Raw genomic sequence first — 8,672 nt, forward strand, 5'->3', positions numbered from 1 at the left:
CCTCTGTGTCACATTTTGCCAAAAACAGTGATCAAGAGCAAGTGGCCTTCAGTGCCAGAGGTGAGGAAAAATGGCTCTAGAATAAAAACCACTGCCAAATTAAGCCACCATAAAGAAAACCTAGTAAAAAAAATGATGAATCTTGAGGTATGTTAATTTGGATCACATTTCCTTTGGCCCCTTAAAAATCTCAAGTTCAGCCATACTGTTCTCTAACCATGGCCCAGACCACACATTCTAATAGAGCAACCTAACTCCCAGTTTGATATAACTTCCAATGCAGATACTTTGTCTCTTCTTGCCTTATCTGGATTAAATTCCATTCTGCACTTTAGTAAATTCATGTTGCCACTGGCACAATCATTTTGTCATGGATTTGTTGGATTTCCTATGGAAATAATGATGTGTAACATAATCCAAAGTCTCTGTAGAAACTCTGCTGAGAAGAGGCTCTAATTCTGAAATGTGTGTTTGTTGGATGTTAGGAACATCTATGTCCCAGGCTTGCTTCACATCTTAACCAACTTCCTTTATTGTGGAACAGGTATTTGTCTGGAGAAGACTGTGTCTGCATGCATGAGGCTATACAGAACCAGTCAAATCATGCAGGTGTTGTTAAAGCCTTCTTGTATGACCACTGTTTTCATTCTATTGGTCATAGAAAACTATATAGCTGGGCCCAAAGTCATGGCAGGTGCTACAAACATTTATCAAAGTGTCTAGAACTGTAATACTATCTATAGAGATAATAAAGATTGGGAAGGAGAAAATTTCATCTGTACCACTACCATTCCATCATATCTCCTATTGCACTATAATGAACAAACATTACTCATTCTTAAAGAGCACTAAGAAGAAAACTGATGAATGACACCATTTTATATTCATGATGCCTCGCCTCAAGTGCAACCTCAGTGAGACCTGAGACTTCTGTCCGGTTTCTGTCTGCTTTCTTCTACTCTTCCTGCTCCCTCTTTCCTGTCTCAAAAAAGAAAAGAAAAAAAAATAGATTTCACATTTCCTCCTTTGCATTCTACAGTTCTATGTGGCCACTTCATCCTTCTCTAAGAATGTCTTGTTGCCTCACTGAGAAAATAGAAAGAGAGAGAGTCTCAAACCTCCATCATATCCAATTCAGCTAACACTGCATGGTGGCCATGTGCTCCGCCTCTTTCTTTCTATTCACCATGCTCAAGGGAGCACCAGCCTTCGTCATTACTTGGCCAGATTCTGCCTGGTATTTATCTCCATCCTGTATCTCAGCTTCTCCCTTTTCATGACCATTTGGATCACTATATGAATATTCTGTTACTGAATATATCTCACCACCAACAAATCTTCCCACACTGTTTCACTCCATCCTGCAATGCTGTTTTCCCTAACAGTTCTAGAGTAAGTGCCTAAAAATTTCAACTTATTCATTCTCTTGATTTCTTGTTCAGGAACTGAACTTTATCAGTCCACCAAAATCAGCCTCATCAACATTATGCATGCCCTATAAGGTGACAAACAGAGGCAACACTGAATTATCTTGCTTAAACTCACGGGGTCAATGCAGGACCTCTGTTGAGTCACTTTGATCCTTGGAAGTCCTACTTCCTCCGGTGGGCTTTAATCTGAGAATATGGGTACCAGATCTACTCACATAAAACTTCCACTGAGTCACTGGCTTTCCTATTCTCATCTCACAAATTCCAGGAATAAAATTCATGGACCACAGCAGAATGAGTTTCAGAAAAAAGAACTACTTTATTTTAGGGAACTTCAAAGAAAGAAAGAAGATGGGTATATCATTATCAGGAGCAGGTTTCAGAAAATGCTGTGCCACTAACTTGCTAGTCTGGGAGCTTTATACAGGTCTAATGACAAACACTGTGCTGAAATATGAGATGTAATCAGGCTAGTTTACACAGTCATGAGATGCCCAGGTGCCTCCTCTCCATTTCGGTAATGTTATCACGTATTACTTCCAGATGGGAGCAATTATTTGGAGAAAAAAATAACAAGGAACCACAAACAAAAACTCTATTCCAGTATTTCTGGTGTCCAGCAAGAACATTCTAGGAAATACTGCTTTAGGGTTCTTGCCCTATTTAACTGTTTCCTATCTCTTATTCTCACGGCATTATTGTTTAAGATGGCTTCTGACACACTGCGTTTCCTATTTTTCCTTCTAACTTGGGGTTTCAATTCAGTGCTCAAGATTCCTACATTCTCTTTCAGATAACACAATTTTAAATCCTGGCTCCCCAAAGCAGTTTGTGTTCTGAGGGCCAGTAGCAATGGCATCACATTGGGAGACAGTTAAAACTCACAGGCCTGGTACAAAACAATCTGCATTTTAACAAGATCCTCAGGTGGTGCTTATGTCCTTTCAAACTGTGTTAATTGTTGCTGCCAGCTGACCCTACTGAGTAGTTCTCCAACTGCTCTGCATAGAGGAAACATTCTTCAGTGAGATCTAAATTATCTAACATCAGCTCATGAGCATTTCCACTCTTTCCTTCTGAACTCCCACCCCATGTGTCAGAATCCAGTCTTGTTACTTACCCTTAATTGTTCCTTCGATGTTGTCCTACCTCGGGCTGCGAGCTCCAGTTTGGGATTACTCCAAATGTAAGGTCACTGGCTCAGTTTAATGACAAGTCTCTTACTGACTGTAAATCTACCTAGAATGACAGTTTTGAAAAAGATTCAACTCTGCTTATGCAGAGTTCCTTCCCTGCCAGCAGAAAACTGTGGCAGAGGACACACATCATCTATACATGGTATAGCCAACAAAATTTGACAAACTGTGACAATGGTGAGTCAGGTAGTTTTCAAGTTCACAGAAGGAATATGTGCTGATCTTTTGAACAACTCCTAACATTCCAATCTTCCTTATGGAGTAGAATGATGAAAAAAATAGAAATAAAAGGTATAGCATGCCTTACCTCATGTTTCCTTGTTATTTATATTTTAGTTTATTTTGGAAGAAGCTGTAATATATTCCCTTGAGGGTATTAATTATTCATTCTAAAACAGTATATAAATATTAAGAATACATTTTCTTGTTTACCTGAATTCAGTTGTCTTTCTTAAGGACACTCAGCCAAGCTCTTTCCTAATATGTACAGTGAATCATCACAAACAAATAAAATATGGTTCCTAATTATGAACTGGAGTTTCCTTTTTTATTTGTGTATTTTGAATTCACTTTCTCTGGCACCAGAACTTTTTTGTCTTTTTTTCCCATCATAGAAATAAAAGCTGTTTAACACATTAAATACCATAATGGTAATTAAAAGCACTGGTTTCGATTTTGCCTATATCGACAATATTGGCATACAGAAAATAAAACCTATATCATGAACATTGAAAATATATTTATTCCTCAACAATGCACAAGAAGCTTCCTTGACACAGTAAACATTGTTGAAGGAGATGGGAAGACAGAAGGGCATGAGGCATGTACTCTGCCTTCTAAAAGTGTGCCACACACAAAGAACACTAGTACGATAGAACTAGGGCACATGGGAGAAAAAATAAGGGTGTACAAGAAGACTTGTAAAACTGGAATGCAATGGAGTGAAAGAACAGAAAGACAATTTGGGGAAATTACATCTATATCTATATATCTCTATCTATACCATCTATATTCCTTTTATGAAAAGTAGATCTTTCCCTCTCATGATGTATCTTTATTATGGTTTTCCCTCCATCTACTCCTCTCAGTTTCTCCTTATTTCCTATCTAGATCCACTTCTTTTTTATCTTGCACTAGAAAATAATAGGCTTCTAAAGATAAAAACAAAATATGACACAAAATGTAGTGAGATAAAACAACAACTATCATATAGACACTGGACAAGACAAACTAACAGAAGGGAAAGAGCCCAAGGCATGGGAATCAGAGACCCACTAGATGGCACAAACAGGAATCCCATAAAAACACTAAACATACTACAGAGGACATGGTACAGATCTGTGCAGTCTCTATACATGCTACGTCAGTCTTTGCATACTCATATGAGTTTTACTCATGTTGATTTAGAGGACCTTGATTTCTTGGAGTCCTCTATTACCACTGGCTCTTAAATATTTTTCTTCTCCTTTTCTGTGAGGTTGTCTAAGCTGTGAGAGGAAGGATTTGATGGAGACATCCCATTTAGGGATGAGTGCTCCGAGGTCTCTTAATCTCTAAACAATGTATGGCCGGGGGGGGGGGGGGGGTTCTTTGCATTTGTCCCTGCCTTCTACAGGAGAAAGCTTCTCTAATAATGGCTGAACAAGGCAAAGATCTGACTCTAGATCCTTGGGCTATCTTGTCTTGGGTCACCCAAGTATCAAGTATGGATTCCATCTTGTGGGATAGACCTTAAGTCAAATCAGATATTGGTTGGTTATTCCCACAACCTTTGTACCACCATTGCTCTGGCATACGTTCCAGGAAGAACACCATTTTTGATCAAATAGTTTGTTTATAGCTGGGTTGATGTTTATTGGTACCATTCATAGTACCTTCCTTACCAAAGACACTGAGACATGGGGGTGAAGGATCTATATATCAGCACCAGCTCAACTTCTCTATGTTCAATGAGTTATTATCCTCAGCAATTAGAGTCTGTTTGTGGAAAAACAACCTTGTCTTAAAAATATCCTGTGTTGTTTGTAGATTCCCATGAGACTTCTTTGGCCAAAAACTCACTTATATGCAACCCAATCTTTATACTAAAAGCTCTATTTGTAATAAGAGATGGCAAATTTTTTTGTATTTTACAAATTCTGTCTGTATGCTTCTATATGTGTTTGTCTTTGTGTCCATGTTCATGTGTATGTATGTGTCTGTGTATATTTCTGTCTGTCTTTGTGTATATGTAAGCATGTGTATCTTTCTCCCTGTGTGTATGTGTGTCTCTGTGTGTGCATGTGTGTGTGTATGTCTGTGTGAGTGTGTGTGTGAGTGTGTGCATGTGTGTGTGTGTATGTGTGTGAGTGTGTGTGTGTCTGTGTGAGTGTGTGAGTGAGTGTGTGTGTGTGTATGTCTGTGTGTGTGTGTGTGTGTATGTATGTGTGTGAGTGAGTGTGTGTGTGTGTATGTCTGTGTGAGTGTGTGTGTGAGTGTGTGTGTGTGTGTATATGTCTGTGTGAGTGTGTGAGTGAGTGTGTGTGTGTGTGTGTGTATGTATGTGTGTGTGTGTTCAATCCATGCATGGGATGATCCATATGTGGAGATCAGAAAACAGCTTTCAGGAGTCACTCTGTCCTTTCACTGTGCTTCCGGTCACTGAAGTAAGGTCCTCAAAAAGAGCTACAAGCACTGTTTTCTGCTGAGCCATCTCAGCAACCCAATATTTTTGTTTTTAATGACATAAAATATTCTCTTAGTCCTCATTAAACGGCTGACCAGTGACAAAAACGGTTGACTTGTATGGTTTTCATTAATAAATGTAGTAGTTTCCTGATCTTTATAGATCATTTTCTGTCATGACATTTTCCTTCTCCTTTACTGTCACACAGAACTTTCAAAAGACTTTTTGTTCGTCTCTGATTCTCTGCCGCACACTTTAGCTCTTTTGTAATAGGTGCATGTTCTTTATGCCTTTGGGAGTTCTCAGACATTTTCCATTTCTTCATTCTATTCAACAAATCATCCCTAATTAATTTAATCACTAGAAAGAGGCCATAGCTTTAACAGAGACTAGAAAAATAGTTAGAGCTTAAGAGCATTACAAAATTACTTTTTCCCTTTTCCTTAATAACGTTCCCAAAACTAAAGCAGGAGGGAAGCTACTAGTCAAGAATGGGAAGACGCAACTTACCACGTAAGTCCAGTGTCCTCACTTAAGAAAAAAATGCCACCTCACAGGAACACCTGTACCATAAGAAAGTATCCTCAGGATGGTACTGATATATTTACTGAAGAACTTTCTCAAAATCTGCATCTTTCAGGAAAAACTAAGCTTGGTTGTAAAGAACTCAGGTAAACTCTCATTTTATACTTCAATGTGTGTGGTTGTGATTCATGATATGAATAATATAAGCATCTCTTAAAATTGTTTCATTTTTCAGATAGAAATAATCTAATGTTAAAACAAATAGATTATTCCCCCCAAAGTCACCAAATGTATTTCTCTTTTTATTTTCATAATTTTGGTCATTATTTCTGGTGGCTGATGCTGACAGCAGGAGCACAGCTGGGCAGCTGTGCGTTCCTCCCTTCCCTCTCCTGTTAATGATTGAGCATTTCTGTGCAGCAGAGAATGAGCTTGACATCGGCATATAATTCACAATGTAAACATTCTGAATAAACACAAGAATCTAAGAGGGAAGGGAAATGCCCACAGGAAGAAGACTACATTTATCATCGCCCCGCCCGTTCCCAGAAGGGAAGGCCACATACCTGAAGAAATGGCTCTCTTCAAGCTGATTCTTTCTAAGAGGGGCTCAGCACAATAGATCTTCACAGTCTGTGTTTTCCTTTCAACAAAACGTACATCTGTGTCAGTTTGTCTTGTTTGTATATGTGCAGCTACTTCATACTACACAATCACTTTTCTATCCAAAACGAGTCTCCTCACCTGTAATGGTTCGGGCTGTCAGTCCATCCTGTCAGCCTGTGGTTGCATACCTCAGTTGCTTTCTTAAGGTGTGTGGGGGAGAGAAAAGGGAGCCTCACTTCTGTTTAAGTAGTGACAAGTTTAGTAATGCTTTCAAGGTCACACCTGCCCCATTCCTTGAGACACAGATGGAAGCCTTTTTTTTTTCCATATGCATTTGTGAAATGCTGCATCCACGAAAAGAAACTATGTCAAAAACGGAAACTACCTTATTTGTCTAAAACCTTGATTAGTTTGCAATGTCTGCCGTTGGCAGTTTGAAAGATGTTACCAATAAATGAAAAGTTCCAGGCTCTGCTCTGAAACTTGCCTGCAGCCCAGAACTTTTAATATTTATAGGGCATGACCTCCAACTGTCCATGATGGCTTATTTTCCACCAAGCTATTCTGGGGCAAATGTCATTTGCTGGAGGAGCCAAGAACACATTAGGCTTTGGATTCAATATTGCGCTTGCAATAGAAGACTTTTACCTGCATGGAAACAGCGATCACTTTGACCAGCAATGGCCCACTTGGGCTTTGTCAGAAAGTGGTGATGATACCCAGGCTTTATAACGCTGCAGTCGTCAGAATGTTTTCCACTCGAAAAAAAAAAATTAACCCAGTCCCATCACTTTTAAAACTGGCATTTTGGGAACATGGAAACCCAAACATTATGATTATATAAATAGTTGGGAAAAAAATAAAGCTGTAAGTGTGTGAGGGGAAAGTGTTCACAAAGAACATTTTTCAAGTCCTCAGTAATAAAACTTCTTTCTTCAAAATGGAAGACTTTTCATGTTTGAAGGGAAGTTTTTAAAATGAGCAAAGACCTGTAAGAAGAATGGAGATTTCTGTTAAACCAAAATATCAGTGATCTTGATGAGATATAAGATCCAGAAATCAGTATCAATCCCCAGAGTCCTTCATGGATACTCTCAGTTTATTCTCCCCCGGTGTGTGTTTTTAATAATGTATAATGTGTTTGCATATTTTATGAATGTGGTGAAGTTCATTATAATATGATCTAGTGGCTATCAAATATCCAGTGTTGTGTCCATTTAATATAGCTCCTCATGTTGGGGTGACCCCAACCATAGAAGTATTTTGTTACTACTTCATAACTGTAATTTTGCTACTGTTACGAATTATAATGTAAGTATCTGATGTGTGGGATATCTGACATGTGAAAGGGTCATTCAACCCCCACAGGTGTGGACAACAACTGATATTATTCCTTCCTTAGCAAGTCTCGACTAGATTGAGGAGCAAGGGGACTATAAATAAGGCATTAACCATTCAGACCCATGGGGATTGTAAATTTTACTGCATCCTATAGAGGCGGTGCTACCGTTAAAATAGTTTCCCCCAAAGCACAAGTTAGAGTCTTATCCCAAGTGCAACGGTGCTAAGAAGGAAGACCTTTGAGAGGTGCCAGGGTTGTTTATGAGCCAATCTTCATGAGCAGATTAAGGCTGATTAAGAAAGGGCTTGAAGCTGCAGTTCACTCTCTTCCCTTCGTATCCACATGCGGTCTCAGACCTCTGCCTCCCATCATGAGGCGAAAGAGACAAAAGATATATTATGTCACCCTTGGATTTTTCAGCATCTAGGACTCTGAGAAAGCCAGTTATTTTCTTGGTAAGTGATACAGCCTTTGGTACACTGTCACAGCAACATGAAGTTATTTTACCAGTCACTGAAGTGAATGTTAATTCTATCTTGATAATTTTGAACAAACAACGAATGTTGGTTTTGCAATAGGAACTTTAATGTAACAAATGCTGATTAAGTGCATATTTTGCCTGCTGTAAGCATGCAGGATGTACCAGTGCTCACAGACTCAGAGGCCTCTAAACTCAATGGGTTGTCTTCTGGAAAGGGAGGGAGGATAATAAGTAGGTAAATAAATAATAATAAATAAGTCATAAAGAAAAATCAATTGCTAGTTGAGGTTGGAATGCAGTTTTCAAAGGTGAAATGTGAACAAAAAAACATCTTGAGATAGCCTAGAGACAGGCAAGCCAATGACTTAATAATGGAGAGAGAGGATGTCATGTGAATATCATCAATGTGTTTGAGGAGCCATGGGGT

The sequence above is a fragment of the Micromys minutus genome (assembly GCF_963924665.1).
Source record: "Micromys minutus genome assembly, chromosome: 17".
NCBI lineage: Eukaryota > Metazoa > Chordata > Mammalia > Rodentia > Muridae > Micromys > Micromys minutus.